Genomic DNA, 25,136 nt, shown 5'->3' on the forward strand with positions numbered 1-25,136 from the left:
GACTAGGACCCGTGGGGACAGGAGAAGCTGCCGCTTTTGCTGCAGAACCCCCCACACAAGGGCATGTGGCTCAAAGGTGGAGCTGCTTCAGCCCTGTGGCCAGAGCTGGAGGATTGTGCTCACCTTCAGCGAGCACCTGCATGGCCTGCTGGCCGGACCTGGCTTCCCAGGGACTTGGAGCTCAGTCAGTCACCCAAGGGATCAGCAGGTCGGCCTCCCAGTGGTGTGATGGGATGCCCGGGCCACAGGGTGGCACCGATTTCCTGGACTTCTGCAGACAGCTACAAAGGGTGCTTCTGATGGGCCAACAGGTGCCCAGCGACCCAGGTCACCACATGGCCCCGTGCCCCATGATCGGATCCTCATTCCTCATGGCGTTTGTTACTTCTGCATTTCGTGGCGCATTGAACCTGTTGCTCAGCTGTTGGAGAATCACTCCGTGGATTCTGTGCCCATCGTGCGTGTCAGATGAAGCCGCGTCCAACGGCTACTTATCAACGAAGGTGACTGCATCTCGAAATAAAAGTTGTACATGTAATTTGCCACGGATCGCATGGCTGAGACTTTAACAAGACACAGAAATTTTGAAAAAATGTTTTTACTTATTTATTTTGAGCGAGAGAGAGAGAGAGCAGAGGAGGGGCAGACAGAGAGAGAGGGAGTGAGAGAATCCCAAGCAGGCTCTGCACTGACAGCACGGAGCCCGACATGGGGCTCGAACCCATGAAAAGTGAGATCGTGACCTGAGCTGAAACCAAGAGTCATACGCGTAACCAACTGAGCCACCCGGGAGCCCCAACAAGATTCGGGAATTTTTAGAAATATGCTGCCATTAGAGCATCAGCTTTTCCAGGATAAGTTTAGCATGCGGGATGTTAACAAGCCAACCTTCTATCAAATACAAGCAAGAGTGAATCTTCTGTGTGGCTGGAACGTTATTACAGTTACAGAAAGAAACCACAGGCCTTAAGATTCGAGCTTCTTTTTCAGACGTATTTTAAAAATCTCAAACCAAATGATATCTTAAGTAGACAGAGACTGATTTTCACATAATCCAGGGATCATCTGTCTCAGTGGCTCACAGACAAGCCCTCATTAGCTGTTCCACAATATACTGGAGTCGAACGTTATCGCTTACATTAAGCATCGCAAATTAAAGGGAAGGCCTGATTTGCTTGGAACAGAATACTCCATATGCCACATCAAAATCACAGAAATAATTGGATGTCAGAAATACTTTTTAATTGCTGATGGTGTTCTGCCAGTAAACAAATTACTTTTTACCGGATTGTGTTTTGGGACATCCGGCCGACCCTTTGACACCAGAAAGAAGGATTTCCCATAAATAAAAGCTTCAGGGCAATTTCATGTTGTGATTAGTGTTTCTTTCCCATGCCACCGGATTATTAATAGTTGGGATTTGTGTTTCATATCAGGGCAGGAAATTAATCACGTCATGTACAGGACTCCACGTAAAGAAATACTTCACGAGGTCCCATTTATTTCAAAAAGGAAAAGGTAGTTAAGCATTTAAATTAAATAAACGGATCGATGTCACAGCAATTGCTGGGGAATGATTTGTCACATGGCAAAGAAAACGCACCGAAGATACAAACAGCTGTTTCTCAGCTTAAAGTTTATAGTGTTTCAAAATTCAGGAAATGACTTTACAGTGTTCTGGTTAGATTCAAATTTGTAAAATTAACAGAACCAGCCCGTAATACAGCGTTCTGCATTATAAAGACATTTGGATACATTTACCAAAGTACAACATTCTGGCAAAATGGCCCACTTGTCTGTCATGTAATTAAAGCGGGCTTCATGTTAGAGTTACGTATTATGTTAGTGATAATTTCACTACCAAGATATCATTTATATACCAAACCCAAGCCCGTGCGTAGCTTTGCGTGGCCGTTGAAAGAAGAGTTACTGAATTTAATGCAACGGGGTAATTATGGTATAAAATGTAAGTAGCTTTATTCTGAGGTTGGTTCAAAACTAAGATCAGGCATCTGAGGCCTAATAATCTTTGAGAGCTCTCCCTGGAGAATGTAATGTTATATTTATTCTTGAGAGAGAGGGGGAGACAGAACATGAGTGAGGGAGGGACAGAGAGAGAGAGACACACACACACAGAATCCAAAGCAGGCTCCAGGCTCTGGGCTGTCAGCACAGGGCTTGATGCAGGGCTTGAATTCACAGACTGTGAGATCAAGACCTGAGCCAAAGTCAGATGCTCAACTGACTGAGCCACCCAGGCGCCCCTCCCTGGAGAGTGTTTAACATGCTGATAACAAGTTAGATGGAGCGGACTTTCCAAATATAAAGTCCCCAAGTGAAGAACAGAAACCCCAATCAAGGGGTTTCTCCCCCAAACCCACCCCAGCTGATCCCTTTGGTTTGCCCTTTTTTTCCAAGGTCCTCACTAAATATCTGCTTTCTTAAGAGAGGGGATTTTGAACATCAGTGAGAGAAATCATTGCAATGATTGAAATAACTGATTCTTTTGGAAGTTGGTTAATAAAAGCAGGGGAAAAAAATCAAGCATCCATCCTGCCTTTTCTGTATAAATGTTTCCTCAGAAAAACCAAATAGTTAGGGGCATTTTTTCCTTTGTAGAAATCTTCCAGCTAATACACACAGAAGAGAACATAGACATTGCAAACTAAGCAATGACACAATCTTTAAAAGAGGCCATCTGCCATAAAACATGTCCTACCGTCACTCATGAAGCGATCTTGCCAAAATCTCAGCCCGAATCTGACAAATCTTTGGATTTACTTGATTGACTTAAGTGCAGGGGACAGGGAACAGGTTACAGGACACCAGGTAGCTGCAATCAGCAAAATCCAGATTGGGGAATCCAATGGAGCCGGCAGCCGAGTTTCTTCAACAAATAAATCACAAAGGAGGGAGGGGAGAAAATAAAGAGAAAGATCCAGGGAGGGGAAATTCTCCACAATAAAAGAGACATAGGATGATTCCATTGCAATGTGTGGGCCTCATCTGGATCCTGATTCAAACAGCCTGTAGTGGGGGCGTCTGGGTGGCGTTTGGTCAGCCGAGTATCCGACTCTTGATTTCAGCTCAGGTCATGATCTCACAGTTCGTGAGTTTGAGCCCCACATTGGGCTCTGTGCTGACAGCATTCCCTGGAGCCTGCTTGGAATCCTGTCTCCCTCTCTCTCAGCCCCTCCCTCCCTCTCTCTCTCTCTCAAAATAAATAAACTTAAAAACAATGTTTAATTAAAAAAAGTCAAATAGCCTGTAGAAAATATATACATTTTTAAGAGAACTGGGGAAATGAGAAAATCGAATGCTTGAAAATATTTGCAGTATTGGGGACTTAGAGTTAAATTTTTAGGTATAATAATAATACTGTGGTTGTGTTTTTTAAAAAGCAAGTCTTTGGGGCACCTGGGTGGTTCAGTCAGTTAAGTGGCAGACTTCGGCTCAGGTCATGATCTTCCGGTTCGTGAGTTCGAGCCCCGCATTGGGCTCTCTGCTGTCAGCACAGAGCTCACTTCGAATCCTCTGTCCCCCCTCTCTGCCTTTCTCTCTCTCTCAAAAATAAATAAACATTAAAAAAAAAAAAAAACCTTATCTGTTAGAGACACATTACCGAAACATTTACTGATGAAAGATGATGGCTGGAGTTTACTTCAAAACAGCCCCGGGTGGGGAGGGTGGGTGTGATGTGGGGGACAGAGGTGGAGAGTGTAACTGAGCCCAAGCTCCTTCCTTTCACAGGATGGGCCAGTAAGTCAAGGAACAAGATGTTGGGGGCAGGGAAGGCAACTTTACTCGGAAAGCCAGCAAACAGAGCATGTGGTGGGCTCTTGTCCCAAAGAAACAACTCCTCTCGCTATGAAATTCAAACTTCTTTTCTGCCTGCAGAAAGGGGGACGAGTGAGGGGCATTGGAGTCAAAAGATCACTAACCTCTGTAGCCTGGGGCGGAAGGTCACGCAACTTTTTTGTTCTCCGTCAGTTGATGTGGGGGTACAGGAATCTGGTCATGCCATTCCCATAAATCTTAAACATGGAGTCATTTCTGTCTTCCTTGCCTCCTCAGGTGAGGTAGGTTTTGGGTAAAAAAGCAGCTTTTGCAAATCTGAGCTGTAAGCAAAATTCCTTCGATGAGCAGCAGGCCTATGTGCAGGGCTAATCAGAAGTTCCTGAGCTAGGGGCGCCTGGGTGGCTCAGTCGGTTAAGCGTCCGACTTTGGCTCAAGTCTCGATCTCACGGTCCGCGAGTTCGAGCCCCGCGTTGGGCTTGGGCTGATGGCTTAGAGCCTGGAGCCTGCTTCCGATTCTGTGTTTCCCTCTCTCTCTGCCCCTCCCCCATTCATGCTGTGTCTCTCTCTGTCTCAAAAATAAATAAACGTTAAAAAAAAAAAAAAAAAAAGAAGTTCCTGAGCTAGAGGAACTCTAAGCGTGACTCTCGGTTTCGGCTCAGGTCATGATCTCACGTTTTCGTGAGACCGAGCCCAGCTTCCGGCTCTGTGCGGAAAGTGCAGAGCCTGCGTGGGATTCTCTCTCTCTCTCTCTGTCTCTCTGCCCTTCCCCTGCTAATGCTATCTCTGTCTCTTTCAAGGTAAAATAAACTTAAAAAAAAAAAAAGAAGTTCCTAAGCTAATAGGTCACAGCAGCAAGGGAAACCGTAGCAACATGGAGTCAGACATGCTAAGTTTCTCCCTCGGGAGTGACTGTAAGTTGGCCGCTTACTGAAGCTGAGGTGGGGGCGGGGGGGGGGGGGGGGGGGGCGGTGGGTACTTGACATTTACTTTCTCTATTGTTATTTGTATTTGAAATTTTCCTTAATAAAAAGGCTTTTGTTTTTAATGTTTTTTTGATGTTTATTTTTGAGAGAGAGACAGACCATGGGTGAGGGAGGAGCAGAGAGAGAGGGAGACACAGAATCTGAAGCAGGCTCCAGGCTCTGAGCTGTCAGCACAGAGCCCAACACGGGGCTTGAGCCCACAAACCGTGAGATCATGACCTGAGCCGAAGTCAGACGCTTAACCCACTGAGCCACCCAGGTGCCCCGAAAGCCTTGGTTTTTTTTTTTTTTAATTTAAGATGCAGTGAACTTCCCAAAGTAGTAATAACTTTTTAACCAAGTTCAGAAGTTAATTTTTAATTGGCTAAAATATCTGATCAACAAATGGGTTTTCTCTCAGTGGAAGAAAAAAGTGATTTTTTTCCCCCAGAAAAGAAAAATTTGCCTGATATGTTATGCTTACTAGTAAATTAAAAAAAAAAAAAAAAAAAAAAAAAATATATATATATATATATATATATATATATATATGGCCAGCTTGAGGACCTCAGTGAACCTAATGTCTTACCCCCACCTCTGTGATGATTTCTCTGGAACCCTGTTGCCCAGCCCTGTATGCCCAGGGTCCCTATGCCTCCCAAGGCAGTTCTCCTGATGCCTCAGCCTTTTTTAGGGATCACCCTCTCCAAACCTTCTCAGTAGCTGCTAGCATTCCACAGCCCGGTACTCCACCCCCCACCCCCGCAGCCCCTTTGTGTGTCTTTAAGGCCAATTTGTCCCTGGCTTCCATGGCTTTGTTAATTAAATTTGTTCTCGAGGGTGTGGCTTATCAACAAACCTTGCATTTACTGAAGTGGCCATAAAGGAACTCCTAGTAGGTCAAATTTCACCATTGCCCCTGCAGGCTCATCTACAGAAAAGTTTTGCTTTTTGCTAAAAGGCATGCCCCTCTGGGCTGAGGGCTCAGTGTGCCCGTGGGACTTAGTCGTCTGTCCAATTCATCAAACCCACTGATTCGGTCCCCAGGAGCCAAGAGTTTTGCACTGCACATGTTGAAAGGGTTTTCCACAGGTGTTCAAAGACATGCCCTAAAGTGGAGGTCCTGTGGCGCCAACAGCCTGAGCGGTGTCTGTGGCCCCCTGCTCCTTGACCACGTGTCTCAAGGTCTGAGGTCACGAGCACCTCCTGGGATCTGAGGGGTCCTTCGCTGTCAGCCTGGCCTGCCTGTCTGGGGCAGCTGCCGTGGGAGCGACCTGGACCCAGAATCACCCTCCAGAGAGCAGGGAGGGAAAGTTGGCCCTGACACAGCATCTCTGAGCCTCAGTTTTCTTGTCTGCAAAATGGGGAGAGAATAAGGGTACCTACTGTATTGGTTTCCTGGGGCTTCTATAACAAATGACCACAGACTTGGTAGCTTAACACAACAGAAATTTGTTGTCTCACCATTCTGGAGGCCAGACGTTCAAACCCACGTCCCTGGTCTAAATTCAGGGTGCTGGAAAGACGGAGCTCCCTCGGGCGGCTCTAGGGGAGGATCTGATTCTTGCTTCTTCCAGCCTCCAATGCTGCCTCCATTCCTTGGTTTGTGGCAACATAGCTCCAGCCTCTGCCTCGGTGGTCCCGTGGCTTCCTCCTCTTCTGTGCCAAACGTCCTTCCGAATCTCTCTTATGAGGACACTTTCGGGAGCATGTTAGAAATTCAGACTCTTAATGCTCACCTGCAGAGATTCTGATTCTTTAGGCCTGGGGGCAGGAATCTGCACTATTTTTTAAAGTTATTTGTATATATTTATCTTTTTGAGAGAGAAAGAGAACAGGCTGCGGAGGGGCAGAGAGAGGGAGGGAGAGAGAGAGAAATCCCAAGCAGGCTGCACGCCGTGGGCACAGAGCCCAATGCGGGGCTCAAACTCACAAGCTGTGAGATCGTGACCCGAGCTGAAACCAAGAGTCAGACGCTTACCCAACTGAGCCACTCAGGCGCCCCTATGTGTTCAGAGCTTTTATGAAAATGTTTCTGAAATGTATTACGTATTCTCCCCGACAGTGTTTCCAGACGGTAGCTCAGCCTTTTACAGCGAACACAGCGATGGCGGCCACACGATTCTTGCCGTGCCCACCTGTCATCGGAGCAGCCCAGCAGGTGGAAAGACGGCGAGGCGTCTGCTCCAACCTGAAAGCACGGACGCCTTTAGCACTCAGGTTCCCGTTTTCGATTTTCCAGTCTCCTTCCTCCTGCCAGGTAACTATTGTTTCATCTGTAGGCATCCCTCCTGCAGGCAGACGTCCCCTCTCTCTCACTTCCCCTCATTTTATTTGGACTCTTCTAGTAGCTGTGGGCTGGGAAGTGATACTACCGAGGCTTGTTAGCACTTTTTGCAAAAGAACAGTTAATGGCCTTGAGGTAGGAGCCTTGAGGAGGTCTCTGAGGACAATCATCTTTTATTATTATTATTGGCTTATGTACCTTCCTCCACCACCAAGGAGAAACGCTTTGTATCCCTCACGTATTTTTAGTTGACTTCAAATTTTTTCATGAATTTAAATGGTTGCAAAGGATAAAATGTCTTACAGTTTGTAAATCTTAACATTGTAAAAATAATACTATGATATCACTCTATTAAATGTATCCAATGAAACCTAAATGCCATGGTAATTTGATATCCATCGTCCTTCATTTAGAAGATACACGAAAAAGCTCTTCTTTTAATAGTCAAAAATTTTGTAACTTCTGTGTCTCTCCTTGAACTCGTATTTCCATTCCATTTCTTCCACAAAATTGCATTCTCACGTAATATATTTTTATGCTTGAAAGTATTTTATTAATCATCCTATCATAATTCTCTCAACAAAAAGTACAGAAGTTAAAATTACATTTTTTAATTACCTGTGACCATAAAGCTCCAGAGTTCAATTTTTTTTTTCTGGGGTTTGAACTAACAGTACAATCATGACTATCCAATTTATCAAAACCAATTCATCGCACATCTTTATAAATAATTATAAGCATAAAAATAAAAGTTGTTAGGACTGCATCTGTTAGTGAGTTGGATAGGCTGTCTTTATTCTGTTAGTTCGGGAATCTGTGGATGAGCATAACCCTTGCTGCAAAGACCCAGAATTTAGCGTTGATTTTTCTCCTGTTTAAAAAAAAAATTTTTTTTTAATGTATATTTATTTTTGAGAGAGAGACACACACAGTGAGCGAGGGAGGGGCAGAGAGAGAGGGAGACACAGAATCCGAAGCAGGCTCCAGGCTCTGAGTTGTCAGCACAGAGCCCAACACGGGGCCCCGAACTCACAAACCGCGAGATCATGGCCTGAGTTGAAGTCAGATGCTCAACCAACTGAGCCACCCAGGAGCCCCAGATTTTTCTCCTTTTTTTTTTTTTTCAAATGTAAACTTAAAAAACAGACTGGTTCAGGGGTGCCTGGGTGGCCCAGTCGGTTAAGTGTCCGACTTCGGCTCAGGTCATGATCTCTCAGTTTGTGAATTCAAGCCCCACGTCAGGCTCTGTGCTGACAGCTTGGAGCCTGGAGCCTGCTTTGGATTCTGTCTCCCTCTCTCTGCCCCTCCCCTGCTCATGCTCTGTCTCTCTCTCAAAAATAAATAAACGTTAAAAAACCAGACTGGTTCATAAAATAAGTAGATGGGAATGGAAGGGGTTTTGTTACAGCAGCTCTCCTCAGCCATGTGAACTCTGTCAGCCTTATGGCCAAAACTCACATGCTGATCTATCATGAAAAACTTTCCATCCGGTGACAAGTTCATTTGGGCTGAAAGCCCAGTTTTGGAAACACTGTGATTTGTACCCATTCTCCCTCTGCAATAGGGTTCTAGATGGAGGCAGAGAAACTGTGGGGGTTGGGGGGCAGAGAGGAAAGAGAGGAGACAGGAGAGAGAGAGGAGAGAGGTAGAGAGAGGGGAGAGAGAGGAGAGGAAAGAGAGAGCTAGGGATGGGAGAAGGGAGTCTTCGGAGGGCAAGGCAGCTAAGGGAAAGGTTGATGTCAGCTGCCTTCTCTGCTGAACACAATCCAGGAAGCTGATTTCCTTAACCCCGTGCGCCCCAGTTGAGATGGGAGTGCCAGAAGCTCCCAGAACTTGGCCTCGGAAGCCCAACCAGGCGAGCACTTGGATTGATGGAGGGCTGTCTCATGCCTGGAGAATGTCGGCTTCCTGGGGACGGCCCTCCTGGGCCTCGCTTTGCTCAGTCCCCAGCGCCTGCGCAGGGCTGTCCACGCAGGCAGGGGAAGGGGATGTGTGAGGCTTAACTGTGGCGGGAGGCTGGGCCGGGAGACCCCCACGGCGAAAACGCCGCGACACCCACACTGACGATCAAGAGCGAGGAGGCCATCTGGGCATTGCTTCCGTGGTGCCAGCCTTCAGCTCGGCCCGTTTCGACGTGTTTCTGACAGAGCTAACCAGAGAGTCATCAGTAGAGCTGAAACCCTTTTCGATTTCACATTTGTGTCCATTTCTTCATTCACCGATTGGGCGGGCAGGAAGCCTTCATTAGGTTTCTGCCTTCCGCGTCCCGCACCCCATACAGAGCACAGGACACACACGTGAGTTGGGGGAGCCTCCCGTCCTCAGGGGCCTCACCATGGGGAGGAGGGACCGACAGGGAGACAACAACCCTCACCTGGAACAGAAATCCAGCCCTGGATGTGGCAGGAGGAAAAGAGATCTGGGATCTGGAGGGCTTTTCGGTGGTGGCCCTTCACGCTGTCTGCTCTGGACGGGCACCCACACCCACCTTTTCCCATCCGGGTAGGTTGGCATTTGGGGGAGGGGCAACCCTGATCTCGAAGCGTTCCCCAAACACTGACAGCTTCCAAATGGTGCCTCTTTTTATTTAATTTTTTTAAATGTTTTATTTTATATTTGAGAGAGAGAGAGAGGGGGTGAGCAAGGGAGGGGAAGAGAGAGAGGGAGACACAGAATCTGAAGCAGGCTCCAGGCTCCGAGCTGTCAGCACAGAGCTGTACACAGGGCTCAAACTCATGAGCAGTGAGATATGACCTGAGCCGAAGTCAGACACTTAACCGACCCAGCCACCCAGGCGCCCCCACACTGTGCCTCTTTGATGCGTGATGTGAGAAAAGTTTTGGGGTGGGGGAACTTCAGTGTTCCTGATCTCCCCAGGTGGGTGCCCCCAGCTCCCCATCTAAACCAGAGCTTAATGCTGGGCTGTGTCAGGTCACTGTCCTTGCCTGACTGTCCTTGTCTTCTTGTCTCTCTGTTTTTAAAACAGTGATGATTTAGAAAACTTAATGTTTGTTGAGCATTATCTTTTTCTTTCTTCTCTCTGTCTCTCTCCCCCACCCTATTCCCCACCTCCCTTCTTCCTTCTCTCCTTTTTTTTTTTCATTTTGAGATCAAATTTATCCAAGCATAATTTACATACAATAAAATTCACTTCTCCACTTAGACATTTCTAAGAGTTTTCACAAATGCCTATAGCGTGTAACTCCCATAGTCAAGATACGGAACATTTCCATTGTGCTAAAAAAAACTCCCTCACACCCCATTGGAATCAACCACTCCCCCTCCCTCACCCTGGCAACCACAGACAGATGGACAGGTGTGTTCTCCATCCCTAGAGTTTTTTTCTTTTCCAGATTGTCATATAGATGGACTCATGCAGAAGGTTGCCTTTCACTTCTGGCTTCTCTCAGCATAATACACATGTGATTTACATGTGAACTACAGGGTATCGATCCACTCCCCCATCGAGGGATGCCTGGGTTGTTTCCAGTTTGGGGGCGATTATGACAGATTTGCAGTGGAGATCAGAGCACAGGTCTCTATGTGGACATAAACTTTCATTTCTCTTGGATCAATGCCCAGGATTGTGCTGGCTGGGTCAAATGCTAAGTACCTTAAGTTACTGGTTCTCAACTGGGGGTGATCTTGACCCTCAGGGACATTTGGCAACACTGAGGCCATCTTTGGTTGTCACACGGCAGGTGCACATGACAGGCCCTAAGGCAGAGCGTTCAGGCCCAAATGTCCGCGGGCCTCAGGGTGAGAAAGTCTGGCTTCCGCTTTTTAAGAAACTGCCAAGCTGTCCTCCACGGTGACCGAGCCAACGTTGACTGAGAACTTTGGTTGTTCTGTGTCCTTGCTGGCATCTGATGCTGTCAGTCTCTCCTTTTCAAAATATTTTTTATTTTAGGGGCATCTGGGTGGCTCAGTCAGTTAGCGTCCAACTTCAGCTCAGGTCATGATCTCACAGTCCATGGGTTCAAGCCCCGCGTCGGGCTCTGTGCTGACAGCTCGGAGCCTGGAGCCTGCTTCAGATTCCGTGATCTCTCTCTCTCTCTGCCCTCCACAGCTCACACGCTGTCGGTCTCTCTCTCTCAAAAATAAACAAACGTTAAAAAAAATTAAAATATTTTTTATTTTAGCTGTTCTAATAGGTCATGTCTCCTTGTGGTTTTAGTTTGCATTTCCCTGATGACTAATGACACTGAGCATCTTTTCAGGTGCTTTTTGCCCGTCCATGCACAGGTGACCCTTGCACGATGCAGGGGTTAGGGGCGCCGACCCTCAACCCCCTTCCCCTAGCTGAAAATCCACATGTAACTTTTGACTCTCCCTAAATCTAACTATGAACAGCCTACTGCTGACCAGAAGCCTTACGGGTAACATAAACAATTAACACATCTTTTGTATGTTATTATTATATACTGTGTTCTTACAATGAAGCAAGCTTGGGAAAAGAAAAATGTTATTAAGAAAATCATAGGGAAGAAAATAATACATTTACAGAACTGTGATGTATTTATTGGGAAAAAAATCTGCCTATAAGTGGACCCGTTCGAACCTGTATTTCTCAAGGGTTAATTGTACTTACCTTTGGCGGTCTGCCCAAATCTTTTGCCCATTTTTTACGGAATTATTTGTTTTCTTTATTATAGACATTTCTTATTTCTTTCCTATTTTAATCCCCATAATAATCCTGTGAAATGGATTTGATAACTCACATTTAATGCATAAGAAATAGAGACTCTGAGATGTCATAGGACACATGGGAGACCCCAGGGATCTCTGACTCTTCCCCGCCCCCCACCCCCATCCAGGCGTCTTTGGTGACAGAGTCCGTGCTCTAAGCCATAGAGAGCATCGAACCACTTTCCTTTCTCCCTTCCCTCCTTCCTTCCTCCCTCCCTCCTTCCTTCCTTCCTTCCTTCCCTCCTTCCTTCCTTCCTTCCTTCCTTCCTTCCTTCCTTCCTTCCCTGATCTGTCCCTCATTTTCTCTTTTCCCCTCTCTTTTGTCAGACAAGTTCTCTTTGAATGAACAAGAAAGAAGCCAAACCAATTTTTTTAAGGAAACAAATTCTGTGTATTTCTTGATGAATGCTGGCCTACTTAGCTCAGAGGAAGAATTTGAGAACAGAAATTTCTTTGCTTTTTCCTGGCCAGAACTCATGCTGAGATGGGGGAGGGGGTTAGATTATTATTTTGACAGAGCTAAGAATTATTTGGATGAAAAATGGATCCCCACTTGAGCGGGAACGAGATCTCATGGCAAGAACACAGGGGTGAGGTTACCGATGGCCTTGATATACAAGACTCCAAATTAATAACTTAACTCCCGCTTTCTTGCAAACCTGAGATATCAGCAGTGTTTCCTTGGCTGTGACTTAATAATTGCAACCTGTGTTCCAAGGAAGGCTTCATTCTTCTCTAAATGAGCAACATAAAAAGCCAGTTTCCAAGTATGTGCAGCATGAGACACGTTTGGTAGAGTTAACATCAGAATCTCATCAACAACAAAAGAGAGGAAGTAACACTTTGGGAGGCTGCCCGTTCGATTGATCCAGTAAATTCTCCCAACAAAGCACCAGGGTCCCCAGCTTTTCCGCTCACGTGCTGTGGTGACCCCACCACCGGTGCCCATGACCCTGGCCGCTCCTTGGAAGAAGCAGGAGGGCACAAACGTGCAGCCCATTACATGGCCGGGCTCGTGGGCGGAGTGGGCTCGCCACACACCGGAAGCCCCCAGATCTCTGGCTGGTCCCTCATATCTGCTCCCACATGTCTCCGTTTACGAGGACTGTCTGATGTCCTTTTCCTTCCCGACACCAAAAATGTGATGTCTTCTCTGACATCCAGTTCTCCAACTCCCCACACACCAACGGCGTGTCCTGCAATTCAGTCTTATTGTGACGCTAACTCCCAGGGTTGGCACGGAGCCCGCATGTTAAGGACTCAGGCCCACAAGATTAGCCCCCTACTTTAGACACCGGTCACAAGTCCCAGGGGCCACCTGCACTTGTGGTTGGCCGGCTGTCAATTCATGGGTGCCCACGCCTCCTCCTCAGGTTTGATAATTTGTTAGAACAACTCACAGAACTCGGGAAAACACTGCTCACGTTTACTGGGTTTCCTATAATGGATACAACTCCAGAACGATCAGAGGAAGAGGCAAGGTGTGGGGGAAGGGGTACAGATCTTCCGCGTCCTCTCCGGGAGCACCACCCTCCCAGTGAGTCTGTGTGTTCACCAACCCAGGAGCTGATGCACGTTTATAACCCAATCTCCAGCACCCCTCCCCTCCCCGTAGTCTGGGGGGAGGGGCTGGTGAGGCTGAAAGTTCTCACCTTCTTTGTTTAATTTACTTTTTATTTAATTTTTAATCATTTTATGTTTATTTTTGAGAGATAGAGAGAGCAGGGGAGGGGCAGAGAGAGGGGGACAGAGGATCCGAAGCGGGCTCTGAGCTGACAGCAGCAAGCCCGACATGGGGCTTGAACTCACAAACCGTGAGATCATGACCTGAGCCAAAATCATGAGCCAGACGCTTAACCGACTGAGCCACCCAAGTGCTCCATAAAAGTCTTCACCCTCTGGTCCCATGTTTAGTCTTTCTGGGGACCAGCCCCCATCCTGAAGCTATCTAAGGGCCCACACAGAGTGACCTCGTTAGCATAAATTCAGGTGTGGTGGCGAATGATGATAGCAGTTAGTGATGAGGGGCCTGAGAGCGGGCTGGAGGGCAGGGGTGACTCAGAGTTGGGGTGTAGACATGAGCTGGTAGGGCCTAAAGGTGGGTGGAACCAAAAGTAAAAAAAAGTGGAAAGAGGGAGAGGCTGGCTGGAAAGAGGCTGGGATTAGGCGGGCGGCTAGCTAGCCCAGGTGCCCTGTGCGCCACCCTGGCCGGCCAGCCCCTCCCCCTGCGTGTCCCACTCTGGCAGGGCTAGGTTTGTGCACATCAGTGGGAGCCAGGCCCCAGCTCTGAGGGAGGAGTGGTGCGAGGGGTCAAGAGAGTTGCTCCATCCACAATTCAGTCCGTCCGGCTGCCATCAGAGGCAAGTAGAATTTGATCCAGGGGTTCCTGCTGACCCCAGGGAAGAGGCCAAGCATTAGATGGCAGTGCAGAAAGGACACCCGGGTGACTCAGTCGGTTGAGCGTCCGGCTCTTGATTTCGACTCAGGTCATGATCTCACTGTTGTGGGATCGAGCCCCATGTCAGGCTCTGCACTGAATGTGGAACCTGCCTGAGATTCTCTCTTTCTGCCCCTCCCCCACTTGCACTCCCTCCCTCCCTCCCTCTCTCTCTCTCAAAAAAAAAAAAAAATCCAGTGCAGAAGGGCAAATGTGAGCACCACCCCCTTGAAGGGCAGCCTGCCCCAGGCCATGGAACTCACAGAATTCACAGCTGCCCCTTTCCCTAGACCCACAGCCAGATCTGCCAAAGGCTTGGAGGCAGGGAGAACCCCTCCCCACTTATTATGCCAGGCGGGGCCTCTAGGCTCTGACGTTGACCCCAACAAAGGCTGAGGCCCCAGTGGTGTCCTGCCAGCTCCTGGGGTAACAGGTAGACCAGGGCCCACGTGGTTGTTCTGGAGTCATAATGAGAATGCTCCAAGCCCCTAACCACCAGGTTGCTGGGGATCCAGAGCCTGGAGATACCATGACTCATTAGCTATTATTTTTAGTTTTATGCCACAGAAGATGTGCAGGAACGAGATCAGCTTAAATGTCTTGCTATAAAAAGGATGATGGATGGGGGGCGGTGGGAAAAGACAGAAAGCCAGACAGACATGGACAGACAGAGACCGAGGGGAAGAAACTAAGAAATACACCAAGATGTTAGCAAGAGTTTCCCCTAAGTGGCAAGATTAGGAATAATCTTAAAATATTTCTATAAAGAATTCATATTATTTTTATAATAAAAAAATACATGTTAAATAAATGCACAAGGCATGAGAAGTCCTGAGAAGCTATTCTAGAATCAGCATTACGCAGGCCTTCTACCTAGTTATGGGCCTTGCTGGTAGAGAAGACCACTTCTCTCCCAGGGGTTTCAAAGAAAGTTCTGGAACCAACATGAGCTACACATGCACTCCTGAAACAAAAACGGCTTTCTCACCTCCTGGACTTCACACTGTGTAGTCCTCTCTCCGTGGATAGGACGGAGGGTCCTTAGTTAGGTCTGTGTAACTAAGAGAATGTTGCTGAAATGAGGGAGTGTGACTTCAGAGTCCAGGTCATAAAGGACATTGTAGCCTCACCTTGTACATCTTAGCTCTCTCACTGTAGCCAAAGCCAGCCGCCACGGCAGCAGAATACTCCAACAGCCCTGTGGAGAACTGAGGCCTCCCTCCAACAGCCAGTACCAACATGGCAGCCATGTGAGTGAACTTCATGGAAGGGGCTCCTCCAGCCCCAGTCAAGCCTTCAGATGACAGCAGGCCGGGCTGGTCACCTGACTGCAATGTCATGAGAGACCGGGAGCCAGAATCACCCAGCTTAGCTCCTCCGGAATCCCTGAGCTACAGAGACCATGTAGAACCTTTGTTCTTTTAAGTTTGAGGTAATAGATAATTAACACAAATGGTGACCTTATTTTTTGTAATGTTTATTTTTGAGAAAGAGAAAGAGAGAGAGAACGTGTGAACAGGGGAGGGGCAGACAGAGAGGGAGACACAGAATCTGAAGCAGGCCCGACGTGGGGCTCAAACTCATGAACCATGAGATCATGACCTGAGCCCAAGTCAGACGTTTAACCAACTGAGCCACCCAGACGCCCCTATTCTTTATTTTTAATGTGGCCCATATTCTATTTCTATTTGGGTGGCACTCTTCTGGAATCTTCTCCGCTTCTTTCGCCAGGACTGTTTCCTGAGTACCCTTCAGCTGAAGAGGAACTCCTCTTAGAAACTCAGCCTCGACCATCCTAGTTCATCTTGAGGCTGTATGAATGCCCTTGACTTCCAGAAAAGAAAAGCACAGAGGTGAAAATTGTAAAATATTGTCTTATTTTTGGCTTATCTCCCCATCACTCCCTTCTGTGGGAATGGAGACACCCACGTGTTCTAGCACTTTCTCTCCTATCTGTCTCTCTCTCCCCTCTTGCTCTGCCCTTCAGTGACATCTCTTCTCTTCCACTTCTAGCGGCCCACATGTGTGTCCTCAGACACCCGAAGGGCGTTGGGAAGGGGGAGACCTGGAAGGTGCAGCCAGGACCCTAGGATAGAAGCCGCAGAAGGCGGGTTTCAGCTCCAAGAGAAAGAAATGCATGGCCTGTCACGGCCACAGCATGTGAGACAGGCCCCCTTGGGAGTCTGAGCAGAGGCCAAATGACCAGCACTGGGGTTACGGTGCAGCACAGGCTCTCAAACGCTCATCTGCACCAGAATCGCACAGAAAATACATTCAAAAGGTGGATTCCCAGGGATCCACGCCCCTAGAGGTTCTGAGTCATCAGCCCTGAGGTGGAGCCCCAAAGCCTGAGTTTTTACAAGGAGATCAAAGGAACACATTCTGAGAAGAGGAAATCCCTCTGCTGGCTGGGATCAACTCTAGTAGGCTATAGGGCTGGATGCTAAATTGGTGTTTGTTGAATGGCTATATGCAACAACAAATAACGAATGACTTTGAAGACCTATTAATACTCCTCTGGCCTCCTCCTGTCTTAGGTGAGGCAGGCAACAGCTCTCGGAAAGGAGACTTTACCTCAGCAACAACCCTCTGGAGTCCTCAGGGGCCTGAAAAACTTGCTATCTTCAACAATGTTATATTAAAAGTCTTGGCTAACTTGACCTTGAGACAGAATCCTTCCAGCCCATGCATCCTTGACATTCTCAGACGAGCACTGGGTCTGAGTTAGTGAGAAGAAACAGGCTACTTTATCTCCATGGGTCATGTGAGAGTTATTCCGCTCAGGCCGCCATAACAGAATACCACAGACCGGGCAGCTCAAACACCCAAAATTAGTTTTCTCACAGTGCTGGAGGCTGGAAGTCTGAGGTCAAGGTGTCAGCAGGTTGGTGTCTCCTGAGGCCTCTCTCCTTGGCATGTGGATGACTCTCTTCTCCCGTGTCCTCAGTGGTCTTCTGTCCATGTGTGTCTGTGACCTAATATCTTTTTTTTTTTAATTTTTTTAATTAAAAATATTTTTAATGTTATTTATTTTTGAGAGAGAGAGAGAGGCAGAACATGAGCAGGGGAGGGGCAGACAGCCAGGGAGACACAGAATCCGAAGCAGGCTCCAGGCTCTGAGCTGTCAGCACAGAGCCCGACGCAGGGCTCGAACTCATGAACTGCGAGATCATGACCTGAGCCAAAGTCAGACGCTCAACCAACTGAGCCACTCAGGTGCCCCTCTTCTTTTTTTTTTTTTTAAGTTTATTTATTTATTTTGAGAGAGAGAGCCCGAGCAGGGGAAGGGGCAGAGAGGGAGAGAGAGAGTAAGGGAGGGGCAGAGAGAAAGAGGGAGAGAGAGAATCCCAAGCAGGCTCTGTGCTGTTAGCGCACCATCTCACAACCGTGAGATTGTGACCTGAGCTGAAATCAAGAGCCCAATGCTCAACCAACTGAGCTACCCAGGCACCCGTCCTAATCTCTTCTTATAAGGATACTGGTCTTATTGGTGAGGGTCAACCCTACTGACCTCATTTTAACTTAATTCCATCTTTAAAGACCTCATCACCAACTACAGCCACATTCTGGGGGCCCAGAGATTAGGACATCAACATATGAATTGGGAAGGGGGCCCAGTTCAGCCTGTGACCATTTGCAATCAGAAATTTCTGATTTCCAAAGAGTGGTGGGTCCCCATTTATTGGAATGGAGCCTATACCCCAAAACCCATGGAGGTCAGGGCTCCTGTGGACGCCCAGATCTCACACAAAAAAAAGTGAAGCAGAGTCATTTCTATATGTTCTGCATATGACGTGGTCACAATGTTGGTGCCACTTCTGTGGCTGAGAGGTGGCACATAGGGTGGTTTCTTTAGTCACCACACAGAGAGGACTCTGTCCTGCCTGCCCCATGGGCACCCTTCCTGACATGACCCCCTGTCTGGGCACAGCCTCCCCCTCCCTGATCTTTCTTTCTCTTTTCTCACATTTGGGCTTGGGGGAGGTTGAGTCACTGAAGGAGCTTGACAGAATGGCTCACAAAAGTGGTTTTATTTTAATAATTATCAGCCCCAGATGCTTCCCCCGTGAGGCTCCTCACTTGAGCTGTGATAAACACAGCAACCGGAAAGTCACTTTATTAAACCATAAATGTTTGCCACAAATCACAACTAAATTAGCCCTTGGTGGAAGATGCACAGAAGCCCAGCCTGCTGCTTTCATTCTGTGAGCTGGGGAAAGGTAAAAACACACTTGGAACACTGTCTCATTAGGCTATAAAAAATTCCCAATGCCTGAGGGTTTGGACGTGCGTGACATAAATGCACATGAGTGGGCACATGTGTGTCGAGGATGTTGAAAGTGGAAGGGACAGGAGCAGAAGTTGCCCTTGCTGCCATCCCAGGCACACTGGTCCCCACCTCAGCCACCTGTCTGTCAGTCCTGCTGCTGAGCAGAGGGCCACCAGCACTGGTCCCGCCCTGGGGGGCCCCAGATCTCCCTCCACCTCAGTAATGCCCACATTGGAGCAACGACCATCCAGGGACCCAACACTGCAAAAACTAAGCCAGGAACCCCTCTCCCAACATGTTCTTGAGAATCCCTGCTTCTCTCTTGGACTCCTTTTTTTAAGCTGTAAAATGGAGGAAATGGGGTAAATCAGTGGTTTTCAAACCATACCCCATGGAACCCCAACAGAGACACATCAGAGACCCCGGTGATGATCCAGGGGCAGTCTGAGCGGGCAGGCTCCAAGCTCCCACTTCACTTCTACCCGAACAATTCTATCTTTACCTGCTTTGTATGTGGTCCTGGAGGGGATTTGTTTTAAAGGGGTCTGAAACCAAAAACTGTTCACAATACACTTGACTTAACGGCCTCTGGGGAGGTTTCTGGTTCTAGGCTTCGTGAGATTGTGATTCATTCATGTGATTCTGGGACCAGAACAGACTCTTGGTGGGGAGGGTCTCTTCCCAAGCTGCTCATCAGTGGATGGTCACCTCCACAGCTGTCTGGTGGTGGGGTCTTGTGACTCTACCTGGTATCATAATTAACCCAGTGCTTGCTGCTTGTTACTATGACTGACTGCTCCTATGTCCCCCGGAGAGCCTGGCTATGGTAAGTCAGAGCAATACGGGTGCATCTGTGTCACCAGTCCCCATTCCTGTGCCTGTGGCAGGCATCGCCAATCGATCACCATGCTTTCCTGCTGAGCCCAGACTGGTGCTATTCATTCCATTGTTCCAGATAGCCCCACCAACTGATATGCAAGAGCATGCAAGATACAACCTGCTTGCCGTGCTTTTCTCCTTCCCTTCCTGAAAGAAAAGCCCCTGAAAACATGGGGACGGGCTTTGTTGTGGCTTGTACATGATGTTCTTCAAAGCATTTCCTAACCCATTCACAGGGAGCTTGGGGAAGATCTTCTGTATTTGTGGTGGCTCTTATCCAAGAAGGCCCCCCCTCCCACACTGAACACAGCTGACCTGCATAATCCCTGGGATGTTGTGGAAATGACAGCATGACTTGAGACACTAGATTAAGTAAGACCTTGTGGCTTCTGCCTTGTTTTTTTTTGGGTCACTCTCCCTGGAAGAAACCAGCCACCGTGTTGTGAGGTGGTACCCTGTGGGGAGGCCCGCATGCCACCAGCAGCCAACACTTGGCTTGCCAGCCATGCAAGCGAGCAGATCTTCCAGTCCCGGTCAAGCCTTCAGATGACGACAGCACCAAAAACCATCTTGACTGAACCTTGTTAGTGAGCCCCCGGCTAAGCCGCGCTCCCATTCCTGACCCACAGAAATTGTGTGAGATGATAAATGTTTACTCTTTTATGCTGCCAAGACTCTGGGGGAATTTGTTATGCAGCCGTGGGTGACCGTTACAGTATCTGAATCCACACGTGCCGGAGCAGAGCGGGGCACTCCAGCACAAAGAGAGGTACTATGGTGATGTCATAACTAACCACGGATTGTCACAGAGCTCTGTAAATAGAGGATAATTTGACCCCAAACAAGGTGGGATGTTAGTAAGGAAATGGAGTGGGAGTTTCTTTGACGTGGTTCTGACTCACCCAGTGATTCCTCACTCCGGTTTCCTTTTCCTGCCATCTCTGCTTGTGTAAGCACATCTCGGACTGTATTTACAAATCAAAATCAGAAAGCCTCAGATCTCTCTCACCCTGAGAACTTATCATCTAAAATCACAACCAGGAGGCCTAAATAAAGAGAAAAGAAGGAACAAAAGGAAGAAAAAGGAACGTTTTGGTCTCCCACTGCCCTTTCTCTTTCTATTAAAATACTTGTCCATCACGGTTATGAATCTTGAACCCTAATGAGTCGCCAAGCACTGCTGGTGTTTATTGCTGTGATCTGAGACCTTTTTGTGTTATTTGTTTGGACTGAAGCTAAGTCATAGATTTACTGCTTTCCTCGTGACCGGTCTTAAAACGCGTGATTTAAGCTGTCAGAATGCAAATAACTCCAGATATCCTTGTAAATGGAGACACCAAGGAGGGTTTTATTGTTGGAAAGAAAACAGTGGATGACAAGTAATGCTGATAACAGTACAATGGACTCTATCCATAAAAGAAAATAGAAAGAGAAAAGAGACCCCAAAAGAAGGAGGAAAAGAGGGGAGGGAGAAGTGTTAACAGCTAAATCTCTGGCCAAACTTAATTTTAAAATCCAGACAACCAGCCTCCCTAACTCTTACACCATCAGTGGTCTGTGAAATTAAATGCCCGCTTTCCTGGCCTGTCTCTGGAATGTCTCCCCCCACCAGCTGACCTACAAATACTTTATATATATAGAGAGAGGACCCCATGACCTCATAATGGGTCCGATCGATGGAATTTTGGCTGCACATCGGCCACTCTCAATGCCGATCCGCCAGCCCGGTGCCCCCCTAAGCCAAAGCTGCTCAGCCAATGTTTGTCAAGTGACCAAGTGAATGAAAGATGTGTCCTGTGCAGTTAACTGGCACTTGTGACTACGATCACGCTGGAGTCCTGACGGAGCCTGGCAAGGGAGATAATGTTCCCATTTTACAGATGAGGTTATAAGGCAGGGCCAAAGTTGCAGGGGGTCGTGGTGAAGGGAAGTGGGCTCCATCAACCTGCAGCCGGTTTGTACACCCTGCAATCAGCAGACATCCCATAGTGATGCCTTCTCAGCAGTAGAATGCAGGTTCCGGACATCAGCTGGAACTTCAGAATATTCTGTCCCCTTCCTCTGATAGCAGCATCTTTCATGTTTGGAGGCTGGGGAGGCAGGGAGAAGGCAGCGCGGTCTCGATCGTCTTCCAGAGGGTCAGCCTCCCCTCTTTCTTGTCTCTGCTCAGTGCCCCTCAGCAGAGCTGTTCTTAACCTGACTGCACACTGGACTTACCTGGGAGCTTTAAAAAATACCACTGCCCTGGCCCTGGCCCAGAAAGTCTATAATTCAAAACCACACCAGGACCGAGAAGAGCTGCCCCAGGGAGAGATGGTCACCTTCTAGGAAGAATGTTCCAGCTTCATAACCCCTGGGAAATACCGCCGTCTTGATGTTGGAGGTCTTGGACTTCAGTTCTGGAATCCGGGCCTCACCCCGGCCACCTGGCGATCTGTTTGAAATGACAAATGTCGTCCCCAGCTTCTGATCCAGTAGCTTGGGTGGACCCAGGAAGCGGTGGCTTTGTTGAGACACACATGGCTGGAGAGATCCAGGAACTGGGCTGGGTTCGGATGGAGAGAAGTGGCTCTTTTCAACTCTCCCTTCGGCTGTGTCCTCTTAACCACAAAGGACAGGAGTGCTAATGGCTGCTATTGGGGAGTAGGTGGTGCCGAATCACCTGCAGGCAGCCATTACTCTCTGTTAATGGGGGAAGGGACTCCGGGGAGCCGCTGAGCCCAGGGTTATATAGATGTATATGTAGATGTGTGTGTGTGTGTGTGTGTGTGTGTGTACACACACACACACACATATATATATATATATATATATATATATATATATATATAGATGTCACTTCTCAGAGTTGGTCTGCCATCACTGAGGTCGTGGTGGCCCCAGTGCAGGGCTGACAACCATTCTGGATCTGCTGGGAATGCCTCCACCCCCAGTAGGTGCATTCGGATATAACTAGGCCAATGGGCACTGAACCCCACTGTGCACCAGGCACTGCGCTGGGCCAGGGAGACAAGTATGAGGGACCCTGGGCCCATGAAGTGACCAACCAGGAGTAAACAAATGAGGCCACATGAGGAACAGACACTAAGCAGTGGGGGAGTAGGACCATGGGGGCTTCGTGGGAAATGTAGCCTTGGGGGAGTGCCCTGGAGGAGGGAAGTTTTCTTAGGTAGACACTCAGATGGGGCAGAGTGACAGGGGTTGAGGAGACAGCGCTAAAGCCTCAGAGGCCTGATTACCAGGGCCCATGAAGCCAGGGTAGGGGTATAAGCCATGATCTTAAGAACAGCAGAGAGGCTTTGAAGGGTTTAGCAGGTGGTTCAGAAATGGGGCCAGCAGGAGGGGGCTTCATCTGCCACTGGTCTGGGCTGAGACCTAGGCTTTTGAGTCAAGAGGCCAAGTGTAGACCCTGGCTGTGTCACTTCCTGTGGGGACTCCCTGGGCAAAGTCTCTACTCTCCTTGGTTCCCATTCCCGCTGTTGTAAAATGGGGGTGAGGGTACCTGCCACATGGGGAGGGGGAGGGAGCATGAAGTCTCACAATGCCTGTGAAACATTCAGCACAATGTCTGCCCCATGACAAGCTGCCAGTAACTGTCAGCTCTTATAATTATTCCCCTGCAGCTCCTAACATAGTCCCAAACATATCTGATGTTTAGACTATATGAATGAATGAATGAATGAATGAATGAAGTCCAGCCTCATTTAAAAAAAATTATTTATTTAGGGGTGCCTGGGTGGCTCAATTGGTTAAGCATCCGACTTCGGCTCAAGTCATGATCTCACAACTTGTGGGTTCAAGCCCTGCATCAGGCGCTGGGCTGACAGTTCAGACCCTGGAGCCTGTTTCGGATTCTGTGTCTCCCTCTCTCTCTCTCTCTGCCCCTCCCCAACTTGTGATCTGTCTCTCTATCTCTCAAAAATTTTTTTAAGAGAGAGAACATGTGGGGCACCTGGGTGGCTTGTCGGTTAAGTGTCCGACTTCAGCTCAGGTCATGATCTCACCGTCTGTGAGTTCGAGCCCCGCGTCGGGCTCTGTGCTGACAGCTCAGAGCCTGGAGCCTGTTTCAGATTCTGTGTCTCCCTCTCTCTCTGTCCCTCCCCTGTTCATGCTCTGTCTCTCTCTGTCTCAAAAATAAATAAAAACGTTAAAGAAATTAAAAAAAAATATTTAAGAGAGAGAACATGAGCAGGGGAGGGGCAGAGAGAGAAGGAGAAAATCCCAAGCAGGCTTTCTGTTAGCACAGAGCCAGACATGGGGCTTGAACCCATGAACCGTATGATCACGACCTGAGCCAAAAGCAAGAGTGAGACGCTTAACTAACTGAGCCACCCAAGTGCCCCGGTCTAGCCATATTTTATAAACATAGGACCTGAGAAGGTCAGGTCAATCAAATCTATGGCCCAGGGCAACACAGGTATCAAGGAACAATTTAAGACAGATTTGTACACTGAGCATGAAGGGCCAAAATAATAATGCAAAGCCCTCCAAAATACTGCAGTGCCTTCATCAAAGCTCTCTCAGGAGAGACACAATAAAGCGATGGTCCGAACTGGACTTGTCACTGAGTCTTACCATATTTCTGTTATTTTAAAGTTCTTGTATTAGTCAGTATAGGAGAAGCTTTGTGCATTAACAAAATAACCCTAACATCTCAACGACTCAACACAACACAGATTTCATTCTAGTTCACAGTCTATATCCAGCACATGTAGGCAGGACCAATGGAGGGACCGGATATATTTTCTCCATGCAGTCACTCAGGGATCCAGGTTGATGGGGGGCCTTCTCAACCATCCAGACAGGGGAAGGAGAGGCTGGGGGATGGTGCCTCCTTTACGGTGCCTCGGCTTGGAAGTGATACACACCGCTTCTCGTACATCATCAGCCAGACCGGGGCTAACAGCAAGGACGCAGCTGCCGGGAGCTGGGAAGGAAGAGGAGAACAGAAGATGGGTGCACAGGAGTAATATCCACCCCAGTTCTTAATCCCCCTTTATTTTCTAATGAGAACTTTTCATCAAGACTCTAGAGCAGCTAGGTGGGTCAGATTCACAGAAATCTGACTTGAAACTTTCTATGCCTTCTCTCTTCTCCAAGGTCGGACTGCGATTTGCCTGTGTGACCTCTCTCTGTAGCTTGTAGAGACACAGGCAGAGAGCATTGCAGATCTATGGTGGCCTTTGCTATACGTTTTATGCTTTGATTTTGTCCATGCTCATGTTCATTATAAGGCCGCTATTCCTTTATTTAGCCAATTTGACGGCGACAAATCCAAGCCTGGATGGAGAGTAGGGGGTTAAATTAATCTGACAACAGTATCCTTGCGATTACAGGGGAGCTTGTAACATCAGTTGGGCTGATTTAACAAAATTTATAATGTATTCCGCAGTTGATGGCTTGAGCCTAATTGAACACAAATTTATAATACCATCCAGTGTTGTAATTAAAATGTGGTAAAATTAGCCCATCAAATATTGTATATACACACACTCTCACAGAGCCATCAACGGCTTTGTTTTGTATACGGTCAATTACGTTTTCAAAGTGGAATCCTCAGAAGAACCCATCAGACATTTCGAGATGAAAAGAAACCAATTGAGGACTTAAGCCTGCTCTAAATTGACCAGGAAACACCCGGAAAATTGTTTTCAAACAATGAGAGAAATTAATTTTCCAACGCAGTGATTTTGGGGTGCAATTAGTCTCCCACGTTATTTGAATGACCACAGGATTAAGGGACCCCGGTGGTGGCTCGGATGCATGAAAAGGGAGTTGTCTGTGTATCTCAGTCTAGAGTCCAGGCCATGCAGG

The 25,136-nt window shown here is 47.9% G+C and overlaps 2 long non-coding RNA genes across 6 annotated transcripts in view; one reads left to right on the forward strand and one right to left on the reverse strand.

Annotated features, from left to right (window-relative positions):
* Positions 1–146: 146 nt before the first annotated feature.
* On the reverse strand, positions 147–15,217 carry LOC122209813. The gene is made up of 3 exons (XR_006197767.1): positions 15,162–15,217; positions 3,942–4,118; positions 147–513 (listed from the first exon to the last, which is right to left on the reverse strand). It is a non-coding gene; the product is annotated as an uncharacterized LOC122209813 (long non-coding RNA).
* Positions 13,045–25,136, forward strand: part of LOC122209811 — a 37,715-nt gene continuing 25,623 nt past the window's right edge. Inside the window, exons 1-3 of one of the 5 annotated variants that reach the window (XR_006197764.1) lie at positions 13,045–13,109; positions 15,318–15,605; positions 15,905–16,026. This is a non-coding gene — a long non-coding RNA (uncharacterized LOC122209811). The other 4 variants (XR_006197765.1, XR_006197766.1, XR_006197762.1 and 1 more) reach the window with 4 other exon arrangements.

Source organism: Panthera leo, chromosome E3 (genome assembly GCF_018350215.1).
Source record: "Panthera leo isolate Ple1 chromosome E3, P.leo_Ple1_pat1.1, whole genome shotgun sequence".
NCBI lineage: Eukaryota > Metazoa > Chordata > Mammalia > Carnivora > Felidae > Panthera > Panthera leo.